The sequence below is a fragment of the Anomalospiza imberbis genome, unplaced genomic scaffold (assembly GCF_031753505.1).
Source record: "Anomalospiza imberbis isolate Cuckoo-Finch-1a 21T00152 unplaced genomic scaffold, ASM3175350v1 scaffold_69, whole genome shotgun sequence".
Taxonomy (NCBI): domain Eukaryota; kingdom Metazoa; phylum Chordata; class Aves; order Passeriformes; family Viduidae; genus Anomalospiza; species Anomalospiza imberbis.
Genome location: NW_027100303.1, coordinates 492,146 through 508,465, shown reverse-complemented (window position 1 = coordinate 508,465; position 16,320 = coordinate 492,146). Strand labels below are relative to the sequence as shown.

At 53.6% G+C, this 16,320-nt stretch overlaps 2 pseudogenes; one reads left to right on the top strand and one right to left on the bottom strand.

The window, feature by feature from the left end:
• The window catches only part of LOC137467576 (uncharacterized), a 441,429-nt pseudogene that overhangs the window by 83,260 nt on the left and 341,849 nt on the right, over positions 1 to 16,320 (bottom strand).
• The window catches only part of LOC137467577 (zinc finger protein 850-like), a 214,022-nt pseudogene that overhangs the window by 21,755 nt on the left and 175,947 nt on the right, over positions 1 to 16,320 (top strand).

Sequence of the window (16,320 nt, the reverse complement as noted above, 5' to 3'; positions counted from 1 at the left end):
GAGGTTTCACACCAGCTCCGATCTCCTCCTACATGAGCCGATTCACACAGATGAGAGGCCCTTCCGCTGCCCCGACTGCGGGAAGGGCTTCAGGCGAAACTCCCACCTCACCTTGCACTGGCGCATCCACACTGGGGAGAGGCCCTACAAGTGTGGGGAGTGTGGGAAGAGCTTCTTCAGGAGCTCAAACTTGACCCAACACCAACGGAGGTACCAGTAAGGGAAGCCGTGTGAGTGCCCCGAGTGAGGGAAGAGCTTGGAGTGAGGGAAGAGCTTTGTGCGCTGCTCCAGCTCCATCCCCCATGGGAGGATCTGGGCTGGATGATCCCCAGTGACCCCCGTTGGGCAGAGCCCTGGAGATCTGTTGTCTTGGTGATCCCTGTTGGGAAGACACCTGGATGGAGTGCTCCACATCTTCCTGGCTCCCCGTGGGCACCTGGATGAACCCCTGGCAGGAGCATCCATCAGGACACAGACCAAAAATGGGAATTCCTTGGGGAGAATGGATTTGTTGACTTTCAACCCCAGGACATCTTTTGCATTACGTCCTCTCTGCTGGTGGCATCAAGTAATACTGAATGGTCTTGGAGGTCTTTTCCAATTTCAGGGATTCCATGATTTTGATTTCCTAATGCCAAAGGGCATCTTCCAGAGCCAAATGGTGAAAAAGTGGGAAAAAGACCAAGATTTTGGAGACAGTGGGGTGAAACTCCACCACAAAAGGGTCTTCCCTTCTACCCAATCATGTGGATCCTCAGCCGGCAGGGACACGGAAATCCTTTCCTTTTGGCCTTGGTTTTCTTTTCATTTCTCTTCATCCCTTCAAAATGTCCAATACTGAGGTAAAAATAGACATTGAACTAAGACATGGGTGTGGTCATGGTAGGACACAACATGGTGGGACACAGACATGGAGAGTGACATGGGGACACATGGACATGGAGAGGGACAGGACCATTCATGGGGACATGAGGGGACACAGGCATGGATGGAGATGTGGGGACAATGACAGGGATTGAAACATGGTGGGGAGACAGCCATGGGTGAGGACATGGTGGGACACGGCCAGTGACATGTGGGGACGTGGCCATGGCCGGTGCCATGGGGGGAACTTGCAGGGGATGTGGGGGATGCTGGGTTTGAGGGAGCTGAGGGTTCCTGGGAGGAACTTGGGCCTTGCTGAAGTCTTTGGGGACCCCAGGCCGAGAGGCTCCGGCTGCGCTGGGAGACCCCGGCGGAGGTTCTGGGGCAGCTGCTCAAGGACCCCTGCTTGATATATTGGCTGAGTCAAGCTTCTCATTCCTAACACTCAGAATGCCTTTGGATTTCTCTATTGGCTTTTTGAATTTCTCTACTGGCTTCTGCATTTCTGTTGGCTTTTGCATTTCTCTGTTGGCTTTTTGCATTTCTCTGTTGGCTTTTTGCATTTCTCTATTGGCTTTTGCAGGTTCCTACTGACCACGAGCATTTTGCTCTGCTGCTCAATACTGATATTGATTATTGATAATTCCTTGCAGCTGCTCACTGGCACAATAAAATCTCAGAGTTGGCACGGACAAGTCCAAGGCTGTGTGAGCTTTCTGCCAGGTTTTGGGAATCCTTTACGAATCCATTTCTCACATCTCTGGGCCCCCCCGGTCCCGGCACTGTTCCCGGGGGTCCCGCGGCTCCGGGGGGGTCAAAGGGGAGGGGGTGGAACCCCCGTGATGGGTGGGGGGCACAAAGGGGGGTCCGGGCCCGGTGCTCGGGGGGGTCGGTGCACGAAGGGGGGCCCAGTCCCTGTCCCGGTGCACGGGGGTGGCGCTGCCCGGGGGGTCCCGGTGCCTGGAGGTGTCCCGGGGTTCGAGTGGGGGTCCCGTCCCAATCCCGGTGCTCAGTGAGGGGGGGATCAATGCACGGGGGGGTCCTGGTGCCCAGGATACTGTTTTTATAGCTATTTTATTACTATTGTGAAAAATGTGTATTATATGATTGGCCCTTCGCAAATATTAACTTGAATACCGTATGCATTATGTTGGAAAGTTATTTTGTAGTGTGAAAAACGCCAATCAATTGTTTTTAAAATTTTAAAAGTTTAATAGTAATAAAACGGTTATAAAAATAGTAATACAATTAGAGTAATAAAAATTTGGACAATTAAGATTAGGACAATATGAGGCAATAAAAACCAAGAGTTAAATGCCCCTGAATGCTTTTAGGGCACTAAGCCGCTAAAAATCATGCCTTGTGAACAAAGAAACAACTCTTAAAAGCAACAGCCTGTTGCATATTCATACCCTTCACACATGATGCATACATTTTATTTAAAACAAAGAGCTCTGTCTGGTTAGTGTCAAATCTTGGTGGCATCTTTAGGTCTGAGCGAGGCATGAAGAAGTTAGTTTCTCCTGATAAGGAAGCCACAAATTCTTTCTTTAGAAGATTTAGGTGTCTTGTGGCTGCTATCTCAATGGAGTACCTCATTCCTTTCTTAAAAAAATATCCCACATATATAGTTTCTATTTGAACCACAAAAGCTACATTTTAACTACAAAACTACAGTTACCATACCATTAAAATGCTAATACAGCACTACTAATCAATAGAACACAATACATATTCATTTTAGTATTTGCGAAAAGCCAATCTTTTAATCTGCATTTTTCACATGTAGTACTGTATTAATCCTTTGTAAGTAGTGTGGTAAATATAGTTTTAGGTTATATCATAATGTTCAAATAGAAACTATGTGATGTAAGATATTTTTTTAGCAGCTCAAGAAAGGGATGAGATAGCCAAGAAATCCTTCTCAAAGAGATAACAGCAAGAGTCACTGCCTCCTTACTGGAAAAGACAAACATCATTCCACCTCCTCTCCCGTTCCTTACATCTTTCAATGTCCGATTTCATTTATCAGCCAACCTACACTTTGTTTGTAATGGCAAATTATCTTTTTTCCCTTCATTCTCCTGAAAATTCCCCAGTTTATTTTATCCCCTAACCTGCTGCATATGCATAAAATAAATTTGCCTGATCAATGTTGATGAGCCTGAACAGTTTTTCACTCCTGGTGTTTGCGACCCAGATTCAGTTTTTTTTACCTGTTCCAACCCCAAATTAAGTGAAACTCTCTCTTTATCTCTCTTTATCTCAGACACTTGTATTCTTCTTTAAGTTCTGTGTGGGAACCCAGGATGTCCCTCTGGCTGCCCTGGATGGCTCGAGCCCCTGGCAGGGGGCTCGGAGACCTTGGCACGGTGTCAAGAACGCCTGTGGCTTCGATTTCAGCCCATGGAAAAACTGCCAACATCGTATGAGGAATTACAAGCCACGAGGGTTTGAGTAGGGTGGTAGGTGAATTAACACAGGGTGAAAAAGTAGAATTTTAGGGTTTTAAAATACAGGGTTCAAGGGGACAAGATGGAGGGATTTGGGTGTGTCCTGACCTTCTTCTCCTTCTTCCTGCCCTCCATGTCTTGCTGCGATGGTGACATGTGGATATTCTCAGTTCAGTCAGAGAGAAAAAGAGAAGGTTTTCTAACCAGGCGAGAGCCTGGGAAGCACTTGGGGAAGAATGTAAATAATTCACTAATCTCTCTTGTTGTTCACATTGTTTATAGATATGTTCTGCCACCGTGCGTCATTCACTGCACACCAGTGGTGTGAGATGTTTTTACTCTAAGACCAATGAAGTTAGTCTGCATGATGTTCCCTATAAATAGAGCGGTGCATTTGAGATAAATCAGAGCTTCATTTCTTGCCTTCTAATTTGGAGTCCGTCTGCTCCCGTCCTCCTCAACGGCGACAGTGACACTTTTCTGTTGGTTGAAGGTAGAGACGCACTGTACAACATAAATGACAGATATTGGCATGTTATTGTAAACATAGTGCAGGTAGTTTTTAGTGTAAAATGGTAACACCACCCCAAGGGGGTGGGAGTCTGCCACAGACTGACCTGCTAGACAGACCGCAGCTCCTTGAGAAAGCACGTTATAGATTGTGGGAATCCAGGGCATCCCTCTGGCTGCCCTGGAAGGTCTGGGACCCTGGCAGGGGGTCAGAAACCCCCCCTGTACAGAGCCCCGAGAGACACTGTCTCTGATCTCTATCCATGGAAAAGAGTTTTCAATCTTACAGGATGAATTACAAGCTCTGACTGCTTGATATAAGTGGTAATTAGTGTGGCATGGGTGCAAAAGTAGAATTTTGGGATTCTAGGTAAGGGGTTCAAAGGAGGCAAGATGGAGGAAACTGGGTGTGCCTTGTCCTTTTTCTTCTTCTTCTTCATGCCCTCCACGTTTCACTGTGGTGTTGGCATTTTTTATTGGTTTAGGCTTGGGATACACTGTTCAACATGGGTGATAGATATTGGCACGTTATTGTAAATAAAACACATAGTAGTTTTTGGTACATAATGTTTGTAACATCCCACTGAGGGGCAGAGCCCCGCACGCTGTCCTGCGAGACAGACCTGCTGCAGGTCAGAGAGAAAATATTTTAGATAAGAAGAAATAAACACCCTTGAAAACCAGCACAGACGAATTACGACTCCTTCTTTGGCAGTGGGGCTGAAAGACAGAGACTTTACCATCTTGGGATCATCTAAAAATCACAGATCCCGACAACAGATAAGAGAAAATAAACGACCTTGAGAAGCCAACCCTACGCATTCCGACTTCTTCTTTGGCTGTGCAGGCTGGGAAGCAAGGACTTTTGCATTTTTGGGGTCACCTCTACTGCCAGACACCTGAGACCTGGGAATCGTCCCAGAGCCCCCAGCCCTCCTTGTGCCTCCTGCCCCCTCACCCCAAGGGACTCCGGTGCCTCTCCCAGTCCATCCCAGTGTCTCCCAGGGACCTCACAGTCCCTCCCAGGGTCCCCAGAGTCCCTCCCAATTCCTCTCAGCCCACAGCCATTCCATTCCGAGTCTATCCCAGTCCCTCTAACTCCACTCCCAAACCTCCACCCTCTCTCCCAGTGCCCTCCCAGTCCAATCCAAGTCCTTTTCAGCCCAATCCCAGACCTCCCCTCTGTCCCAGCTTTCCCCCACCCTATCCAATTTCATTCCCAGTCCCTCTCAATGCCACACCAGCCCTCTCCCACCTCTCCCACTTCCCCCCAGCTGACCCCAGTGTGTCCCCAAACTCTCCCAGGACCCATCCCACTGTGTCCATCTCGCTGGTACCCTCGAGCTCCCAGCCCGGCCCTGGCCACCTGCTCTGCTCCGTGATGGATTTCTAGCCTGCCCACATCCAGCTGAGGTGGTTCCAGGGCCAGCAGGAGCTCTTGAGGCATGTGGTGGTCACCGACGTGGTCCCCAATGGGGACTGGAGCCACCAGCTCCTGGTGCTGCTGGAAACCCCCCACTCCCAGTGCGGGGTCACCTGCAGCTGCCAGGTGGAGCACGTCAGCCTGGAGCACCCCCTGAGCCAGCACTGGGGCACGTCCCGGCCCCCACAGCGCCAGGGACAGTGGGAGAGGCACTGGGGGGGCTGGGAGGGGGATTGGGGTGTGCTGGGAGCAACTGGGAAGGAGTTTAAGATAGCCTGGTTTCAATAGGAGAGGAGCTCGGGGGTGTGGAAGGGCTGAGAAGGGGATTGAAGGATGCTGGGGAGGGTGGGATGGGGTTCCAGGGGTCCTGGTGGACACTGGGAGGGAGTTTGGGGGTGCTGGGTGTGACTGGGAGGGATTGGAGTGAGCCTGGAGGAGCTGGAAGGAGATTGGGGATGGAAAAGCAGAGGTTGGGATGAGGTTGTTTGTGCTGGGAAGGGACAGGGAGGGGTCTGGGTGAGTCCTGGTGGAGCTGGGAAGGGACTGGGAGAGGGTTTGGGGGTCCTGGGGCTGTAGGGACAACTGGAAGGGGGTGGTGGGATCCTGAGGGGAATGGGAGAGGCTTTGGTGGGTGCTGGGGAGGTTGGGAAGGGATCTTGGGAAGGTTTCAGGAGGTCCTGGGTGGGCTGGGGGTGACTGGGAGGGTGCTTGGAGGGGCTTGGGGTGTCTGTGAGAGGTTTTGGGGGTCCTGACCCCTGCAGATCCCCCAGAGATGTCGCCGGATGCCGCCCACAGCAAGATGCCAAAGGGGATGAGGGACTCCGAGTTGGGCTTCGTCTTCCTGGCGCTGGGGCTCAGCTTCTATCTGGGCAAGAACGTCAGGGGGGTCCCGGGGGTCGTGTCCCCCGTCCCCCAGAGCGTGTGTGCTCCTTCCCCGGGGCCCCCAGCCCGGTGTCACCCCCTTTTCTCTGCACACAGAGCTCCTGAGCCGCGAGCAGCCACAGCCCCTCCCTGTGGCCTCCGTCCCTGCGGTGATTTTGGGGGGGTTGTGTGTCCCCCCAGCCCCGCTGTCACTCTGCCCCCGGCACAGGGACAACAGACCCAGCCTGGGCACACGGAGGGAATTTATTACCAACCAAACACAGCAGCGCAAGCAGAAGGGAAAGAAATCCCTCCAACACCTTCCCCCCACCCAACGGGGATCACCCACAACAGGGCTTATCCACGATGGAGAGACGGGGACAGCCGAGTTTAGACCAGAAGCCAATTTCATTGAGGGTACCAGGTGTTTATACAGGGTTTTACTTGTGTGGTGCTCAGATAGGGCTCGATGTTTGCTAACAATTTCCCATTGGTTACACATTCTTCATGACATCACGGCACCTGGGAACATTATCTTATCACAAAGTCTCACAACAGGTTGCTTGGTCACTTCTTGCCCAGGGAGACTTAAACTGTGTCTGTGTCTCCCACAGTTTCTGCTCAGTCAGGCCTCAGATATCGGCCCCTTTATTAGCTCCATTGTTTTCCTCTCTGTTTTATTCCCCATTCGGGGGCACCAGGGCTCTGCCCAACGTGGGTCACTGGGGATCATCCAGCCCGGAGCCTCCCATGGGGGATGGAGCTGGAGCAGCCCACAAAGCTCTTCCCTCACTCTCTTCCCTCACTCCAAGCTCTTCCCTCACTCGGGGCACTCGCAGGGCTTCCCTTAGTGTTGCCTCCGTTGGTGTTGTGTCAAGTTTGAGCTCCTGGAGAAGCTCTTCCCAGACTGGGGACACTCATAGGGCCTCTCCCCAGTGTGGATGCGCTGGTGTCTTCTCAGTTTGGAGCTCCGCCCAAAGCTCTTCCCACATTCCAAGCAGGTGTAGGGCCGTTCCCCAGTGTGGATCACCTGGTGCTGGATCAGGTCAGAGCTGTCCCTGAAACCCTTCCCACACTCCCCACACTTGTAGGGCCATTCCCCAGTGTGACTCCCCTGGTGGCGGATCAGGTGGGAGCTGTGCCTGAAGCTCTTCCCACACTCCCCACACTCATAGGGCCTCTCCCCGGTGTGGACGCGCCGGTGCCTGATGAGGTGGCAGTTTTGCTTGAAGCCCTTCCCGCAGTCGGGGCAGCGGAAGGGCCTCTCCTCTGTGTGAATCCGCTCATGTAGCAGGAGACTGGAGGTGGTCTGAAACCTCTTCCCACACTGGGGACACTCGTAGGGCCTCTCCCCAGTGTGGATGCGCTGGTGTGTTCTCAGGGCAGAGCTCTGCCAAAAGCTCTTCCCACACTCCCCACACTCGTAGGGCCGTTCCCCAGTGTGGATCACCTGGTGCTGGGTCAGGGCCGAGCTTCTTCTGAATCTCTTCCCACACTCCCCACACTCGTAGGGCCTCTCCCCAGTGTGGATCCTCCGGTGCTGGATCAGGGTGGAGCTCTGGCTGAATCTCTTCCCACACTCCCCACACTTGTAGGGCCGTTCCCCAGTGTGGATCCTCTGGTGCTCGATCAGGGTGGATCTCCAGCTGAAACCCTGCCCACATTCCAAGCACTTGTGAGGTTTCTCCCTGCCATGAGCCTTCTCCAACAGCTCTGAGCTCCGGCTGGATCTCCGGCCGCCTTCCTGGCTCAGGGGGGCTCTTTCCTCCCCACAGCTCCCTGGGCCGGGGTTGCAGCCCCTCCTCCTGCAGGATCTCCGGGGCTTTTCCTCCTCCTCCATCCAGCCACAACCTGGAATGAAAAATCCTGGTTCAGGGAAAAAACAAGAGGAGAGCAACTTGGACTGGAGGTTCCTCCCTGCCCAAGTTCATCTCAAGAAGTCATTGGTAAGTTTTTGTACGTAAGAACCTCCAAAACACCAAGATTCAGCCCACAAATCCTGCAAACTTCCAAGACACAGATCAAAAACACCCCAAACCTCACAAGTCAGCAAAAACCTCCTGCAAAAGATAAAGATTCAGCTGCCACATAAAACCAAAGCACCAACATTTAGCCCAAACAAGCTCAGAAACACCAAGATTCACCCCGTGAAAATCCTGGATCCCCCTCCACAGTCACCTGCTGCATGTGGGGGGAGCAGCGCTCCTGGGGCTGGGGGGAGGCTGCAGATACAGGGAGGGGTGGAACCTTGTGCTGCTTCCTGTTTCTGCTCCTCCTCCTGGGACTCTGCTCTTCCTCACACTCCTCTTCCTCCTGCTATTCCTCCTTCTCCTGCACAATCCCACCTTCTCCTGCCACGTCCATCGTTTGACCATTTTGTTCCTCAACCCTGCTTCTCCTTCCCTTCTCCTCCTGCCCCCAGGCCCAGCACCCACTGCCGGCTCCCTCTTCCCCCCAGACCCACAGCATCCCAGCGCAGGGGCAGGGATGGAGCTGGGGCAGGTCGGGCTGGGGCAGCGCTGGGCTCTCGGCCGCTTCCGCCCGCACTCGGTCCCCACTGTAGCCGCCCCCGCCAGGACAGTGCGGGGGGGCCCAGCCTTGGCGCTGCCCCACTCCCACCTCCCCAAATTCCCCTCGCGGGGGCGATGGGGCCGAGGGGGGGGCGCAGGTGGGCTCCAGGTGGGGAACGCTGGGAGCTGCGAGTCTGCCTGGCAACTGGTGAGTCATCAGCGCCCTGCGCTCTGATTGGCTGAGCTCTGCCTGAGGGCTGGGGCTGCAGCAAAGAGGGGACACCCTGCTCCAGGGGGGAATGTCCCGAAAACGGGGGACCCCCATGAAAGGAACAGGAGGAAAGTGTCTTTACAAACAGATGCTGTGAATCTGCTCCGAGATACGGTCAGGCACCTGTGCATAAGGAAGTGACAGGAGAAGCCATCGGTTTCAGGACATGTTATCAATTAATGACACAGACTGCTGCTCAGCCAAGGTCCTGCTCAATTCATGAACTTCCAGAAGAACAACAAAGACTTGACAGAGCCATGAATATCGTCTGCTATACAATAGTGGGGTGCATATGAAGGGGGTATGTAGTAGGAGGATTGGAAAGTCTGCACCTCTCAAGTACTTCAGCCAGTGGGGAAAGGGAGAGGGAGATGTGGCCAGGAGAATTGGGATGAAAAGGAGGCTGTGTCCTCCAACAACTGCAGAGATCCCATGGGGAATGTCCCATGGCCTCTCCCATTTCTAGGAATTAAATTACTTTTACAGGACTCCTCTGTCTGCTTTGCGGACAGAAACCTCTGCTGATGTCAATTTTCCCACACACCCTGGGGCTCATCCGGAATTCCTTCCACCGTCCTGGGCTGCGAGCAGGGAGTGCAGCTGAAGGTGCCTCACCTACTTTGGGTGATCGGCTCCCTTGGCTGGCGGCGGCACCGGGGATCGATTGGGGACCCGGGAGTGACCAGGAGACAGACGAGGGACACATCAGGGGGGTCTGTGAAGAGTCAGTAGGGAGAGAGCACTGAAAATCTCAGCAGTGAGTGCACTGGGATCTTCGGGGAGTGAACATGGCAGGGCACCCAGGGAGGGGAGAAAAGGGAAAGCCAGGGAGGGGTCCTGGCCAAAGGGATGATGATCCCAAAATGTCTCTGAAGGGTCACTTGGGAGAATGTTGAGGTAGTTTGCACATTCCCCCAGAGGTAATTAAGGACATGGACACCCAGGGGAGCAATAAGGGAAGTGAAGAAGGGATTTGGACAACAGGGGATGGATGGTGTTGGTGTGCTGGGAAGGGATCGGGTGAAGGGCAGTGGGCAGCAATGTGGTGAAGGCAAGAAGCAGCAGGAGGAATCTATGTGGTAAGAAAAAGGATGATGGAAAAGAGGAAGAAGAGAAAAATACAGAGGACTGAGATATTTTTCAGCACTGTTTTATGCTCAGAATTTGCCAGCTGATCCAGATCCTTTCCATCCCGGGTTTCCAGGAGAGGAAAAGAAGGAGGTCAGGATGTCAGGGGGTTTCTCTGTGGTGGGCAGCGGCAGCACCGGGCGCAGAGGTGCGGGACCGGGAGCACGGGCTGGGGGCCTGTGGGGAGCTGCGGGGCCGGGCCGGGGCTGTGGGGCAGCCGGGGCTCAGCGCCGGGCGCTGCCTGACCCCACCAGCCCCGGGCAGGGCCGGCAGCGGCCCCCGGCCCCCAGGAGCCTGCGGGACGCCCCGGCCGCTGCCCAGCCCCGTGGAGCTGCCAGCCCTGCCCGCCGGGGGGGCCGCCTTTGGACACTGCAGCAGGACAGGGACCGGCTCTGGGATACGGGCTGGGGAGGGGACCCTGAGCACAAGGAGGAAAACAAAGACACATCTGGGAAATGCAGATTGTACATGGAAGGATCAGGGTTTTCTATTAAGCATTTGCTTTGGCTCGCTGGAGAAAGGAAAGATTTTGCAGAAAGCTCAGCAGCTCTCAGAGGATGAGCACCCACAGGCAGTGAGCGCGGCTGCAGGAGTGGCAGAAGAAGGCCCTGGAGCACTTGGGCACAAAGGCACAGCAGCTGAATGCAAGAAGGGATGAGCAAAAGGCCAAGCTGAAGGCAAAGGCCATGGCACAGCTCCTACAGCCCCTCAGGGATCAACCCCAGGGCCCAAGGGGGCCCCAGCACCCAGGGGACGGGGTCGGCCACAAGCACCTGGCAGAGGCATTGCCCTCCTGGGCAGGGGAGAGCCCACCCAAACAGCCCCTGGGAAGGAGTCAGGGATGTAAACCAAGATGCCATGGGTACGGCTTTTGCCGTTGGCTTTGGCAAGAAGAAGAGCCAGACCCAGGGCAGATATTCAATTCTCTCCCTTGCAATTGATCTTGGGAATTCCTTACCCTGGTAATTCTCCACCCAGTGCAGGGTGGGGATAAGGGATGTACATTTAAAGCAGTCTGTGGCCAGAGTCCTGTCTCTTGTGAAATCTCTCCCACAGGAAGCTGGGCTGGCACAGAGCCTGCCTTGGCACTTTGCTGTTCCCAACATCCAAGCAGGACATCGGGCCCTGCCTAAGGAGGCCAAAGCAGCACCACTGGTGGCCAAGTGGCGTGGCCCATGCCGAGTGTCCCTGAGGCCAGAAACAGCCCCCAGCACAGCTGAGCACGGGGGACCCCTCAGCCTGGGCTCCAGGGCTCTGAAGCCCCGGAGACTTGCACTTCCCGCCAGCAGCAGGAGCATGGGAGGCCCCCACGGAGCCTGCACTGAAGGCAGCGCAGCAGCAGCCAGGGCTCCACAGCGGGGCAAGCCCCTGGGCCTGCCCACACATCCTCTGCTCAAATCCTCTGCCTGGGCACCCTCCTTGGGCATCTCCAGCCACCGGGGCCAATCCTTGCTGCCACTGCTGCAGCTTCAGTGCTTTCTGGGCCTGCACTGCCACAGCTGCTGGCGAAGACAACGGCACAATTCCACCCTGGGTCTCAGCCACACTCACACACTGCGCTGCCTGGGATTGCACTGATGGAAAATACACCAGGTCATAGACTTTAACATTTTTAACATTTTATTTCTCTACTCAGCCTTGGTTTGCCTTGGCCTCAGGGAAGGAAATGGTAAAGGTTTTTTTAAGGGATGTTCCACCACTCAGTGGAGATGAGTTTAACATCTCAACACACTGGGAATGGCCCAAAAGATACCCACAAAGATAACGCCCAGCAGCAAACAGCAACCAACACCTACTCCAGACACTGCCCCCGGCAGAGCTGGAGACACCTGCTCTGGAAAGGGCTGAGAAGGAAATCCAGCAGTTCCGACCTGATGAACAGCAGAAGCCAAGAAATCCGGGTCCAATAGGAACCCAAATACTAAAAACTGCACAACTTGAAACTACAGAACATTAAACCAATGGATTTAGATTGGTTCAGACTGTATCAAGTATGGGAAAAATCCAGTTAAACCCACGTGTCATGGAACGATTTTCTCTGCACACCTGGGCTATGTGGGGATGGAATGATTTCTGCTGCACATCCTGGCCAGAATCAAGGAATGCCTTGACTCGAACACTAAACATATTGGTGGAGTTTTCTTTTCTCCTGCAGTTTCAGTGCAAAGTTTATAGCAGTAGAGTATTTTTTGTAATAATCCTACTTCTATATTGCCGGTTAGGTTTGGGTCAGGGATGAGAGAATGAGTTTTTACTCCGAGGAGAAGAGGAAAAAACTTAATAGCCTTGGAAATTTTTGTGTATGTTTGTGCGAGAGATACCAAAATTTTGGTCTGGGTTTTTCGATGTTAACCTTTAGGCTGTAATTTGGAAAACAAGAAGAGATTTAAAGTTGGCCCTTTCACTGATAAACAGGAAATAGACGATTTGAAAGAAAAAATAAAAAAAGCAGCAGGTATTGGGGGGGGGGCATGTGGGGCTGCTGAAGGCAGCTCTGGAAGAGAAGCTGCATTCCAGGCAGCCAGCAGAGGAGCTTTAGAAATGCAAATTAACACTGCTGGGGCAAAGTGGGGACAATGGACCTGGCTCTTCTTGCCTGGGGCAGGAATTGGGCTGATTCCCTCTGCCCCTCACCCCAAGCTCTGCCTGCCTGCACAGATGGAATCTGCACAGCTGAAGGCAGAGCCCATGGTGAGGATCTCTGACTCTGCAACAGAAATGGGTGAAGCTACAAAGGGAAACAGCAAATGCAGAATGCTGTGAAAACCTCACTAAAATAAGGGGGGATCATCCCTGTGCCCACTCCAACATGTGCTGGCACTCTCTATGCTATACAGGGAGTATCAGAGCACTGGGGTTTTTGCTATAACAAGTTCTGGGAAATCAGTTGGAATTCAAGTATTTGATGGTGTAATTAGACAAAAGCAGTCAATTGATGCAGCCCCGGCTGGAGGGAGCAACCAAAAATGAGGAAAAGATGAACGGCCACCAGAACAAATCCTACAACACCATGGACCAGCCCCTGGGAACCCGAACCAATTCATATCAGGAGACACAGAACCCATTTATCATTTCAATGGCACCATTAGATTACAAGCTGTCCTCGAAATAAGAACCAACCAGACACCTCCAGCTCCTGACCTTCCTGCCGACCCATCCACTGAAATGAGGAACACAACATTTCACCAGGGCATGGGATCAGGTTATCTTTTCCCAGAAAAAGGAGGAGTTTGTGGAAAACTAAATGACTGCAACTGCTGTTGGCAAAGAGACGACAAAGGAAAAGCGGTGAAAAAAGATAACAAAGGAAATAGGAGAGCAGTTTATGTATTGGTCCAAACATGGAAAGGATGGGAGTGGGACACGGTTTCGTGGCTCCCTGGCACACCATGGGTTAAACGAATGCTGCTTCTCCTCTTCTGTGCTACAGCAACTCTCATCTTTTTACCATGCTCCACACCTTGGGAGTGCAGCTCATCCAGCAGCTGAGCCAGGGGATGCAGGTGGCAGCCAGGCCTCCTGATCCAGAAACGGCTACAAAAGGACAGGGAATGAGGGCACCGAGAATAATCCCAAAACCAAAGAGGACCCGGGAGGAACAAAACAGAGTCAGTGAGTGAATCTGCCTGGAGATAGGGCCAGCGACTTGGAGATGAGGAAGTAACGGGAGAAACCATCAGTTCCGATAAATGTTACAAATGGACCCAGACAGCTGCTCAAAGTCCCGCTAAACTCCTCAACTTCCCGAAGAACAAAGACCAAACAGAGCCATGAATATCGGCTGTCATCCACAAGGAGGGGTGCATATGAACGAGGACAGGCAGCAGGCGGATCGGGAAGTCTGAACCTTCCAAGTCCCTCAGCCAGTGGGCAAAGGCAGAGGGAGATGCGGCCGGGAAAATGAGCATCCAAAGGAGGCAGCGTGCTACAACAAGGGCAGAGAGCGCATGGCAAATGCCCCACGGCCTCTGCCTCTGCTCAGCAATCGAGTCACTTTGACAGGACTCCTCGGTCTCCTCCGGCCACAGAAACCTCCGGCGACGGGAATTTCCCCGCACGGGCCCGGCCACGGGGCAGCCACCTCTGTCCCAGCCACAGCAACCGGGACGAGCCAGCGCTGCTCCGGCAGCGGCTCCTGCCCAGGCAGCGGCGGGAAGGAGACCGCGGGCAGCCGCTCCCGCAGCGCCCTCAGCCCAGGGCCGGCACGGGCCGGACACGGCACCGCCAAGCCGCCGGAGCCCCCTGCCGCCCCCTCCGCCCGCAGCGAGCCCCGAGCCCCCGCAGAACCCGGCGCGGCTCCCACCTGCGCCGGGGCCGCCTCCGAGCTCCGCCAATGCCGCCTCCCCGCGCTCCGGCCGCTGCCGCCGCTCCCGGGCCCGCACAGACGCTCCGCCAATGGCGCCGCTGCCGAGCCAGGGCCGCCCTCAGGCCGCCAGCGGGGCCGTGCTTCGCCCCGCTCTCACCAATCAGCGCGCCAGAACCGCGACTGACGGCAGCAGCGGCCAATGGCAGCGAGGGGCGGGCTCTGCACACGGCACAGCCTCGCCCCGCGCTCTCAGGGCCCCCCGGGCTGTGGGAGGGCAAAGCCGGAGATGAGGAACAGCCCTGGAACGGGCCCGGGCCCGGGCCGGCATCGATCTGCAGCACCAACAAACTGCTCCGCACCTCCCGACACGGCTTTCCCGGCCCTGCGCCTTCGCCTTCGCTGGCTCCGGCTCTGCGGGAAGCCCAGCAGCCCCACTTCTCCTGCCCCCTAATTCGGAGCATCCGTGCATCGCTTTGATTTCCCCCAAAAAGGGAAAACCGCCCCAAAGCCCTGTGGGGCAGTGGGGGAGGGGAGAGATTTCTGGCACAAAACTCCAAAAGCTCCGAGCAGGACAATGAGAAGTCAGTGAAGAGCCTTGAATGCAGCTTTCCCCACGCCTCCCTCCTTCCAGCTGCACCTCCTCCCCCGGCAGTGCAGGAGACAGGGAATGGGGCCGTGCTCAGTTCATCCCCCGTGGCTTCTCCCTCTGCCCAGGGACAGGAGTCGTTCCCCTGCTGCAGCCTGCGGTCTCTCCCACCGGAGACTTCTCCAGGAACTTCTCCAACCGGAGTCCATCCCCTGGGGCACAGCCCCCCTCCAAGTGCTGCAGCGGGAAAAACGCCAGTCACTTGTTTTTACAACTTTTAAAAGTTTAATGATAATGAAATGGTTATAAAAATAGTAATACGATTAGAGTAATAAAAATTTAGAGTTAGGACAATTACAAGAGAATAAAAAACAAAGAATTACGGACGTCTGGATGCTCTCGGGCACTTAAGCTAGGACAACATGTTTTGTGAACAAAGGAATAACTCTTAAGATCCATTCACTGTTGCATATTCATACATACCTCATGGTTATGCATACATTCTGTTTAAAATAAGAAACTCTCTCTGGAATAGGTCGACTCCTTCTTTTAATCCCCAGGAGGTCTTCCAGTCTGAGCAAGGCCTGAAGAAATTACCTTCTTCTGATAAGAAACCCATAAATTCCTCTTCTCTGGATGATTTGGGTGTTCTGTGACTCTTATCTCGAAGCCAGTATCTCATTATTTAAAAAAAAAAAAACCCACATACACAGTTTCTACTTTAACTACTAAAGCTTCATTTTAACTACAAAACTACATTTACCATTCTATCAAAACGTTAATACAGCACTTCTAATCAATGTATTTCATATAGTATTCAATTTAATATTTGTGAAAAGCCAATCATAAAATATGCATTTTTCACAGAGGACATCCCGAGGCTGCTGCAGGGACAGTGATGTCACCGCTGTGACGTCATCGGGGATGGTGACATCATCAGGGACATCGCTGCTGTCACTTGTCCCCTCTCCCCTCCCCACATGGGATTTGAGACAAATTTGGGGAATTTTCTGGGAAGTTTCATTGAAATTGTCCCAGATGCTGATGGGAATTCCTGGGTGACGTCACTGGGGACACTTGGGGACACTCTGAGGACGCTCTGGGGACACTCATGGAGGCGGGGGCGGGTCAGGGGGTGAATGACCCCCTCGGTGCCTTGCAGCAGAGGCAGCTTTCTGCTGTGGCTGCAGCAGAGCCGGGTTATGAATGACAATAGAATAATTGGCTTCTGCATTTCTGCACTGGCTTCTGCGCGTTGCTATTGATCACAAGGACTTTGCTCTGGTACTTGATATTGAGATTGATTATTGATGATTCCTTGTAGCTGCTCGCTGGTACAATAAAATCGATCCGTTTATGTGTGCACCGTGTAACCAATTTAATGCTAGAGTAACAAATAGATATTCTC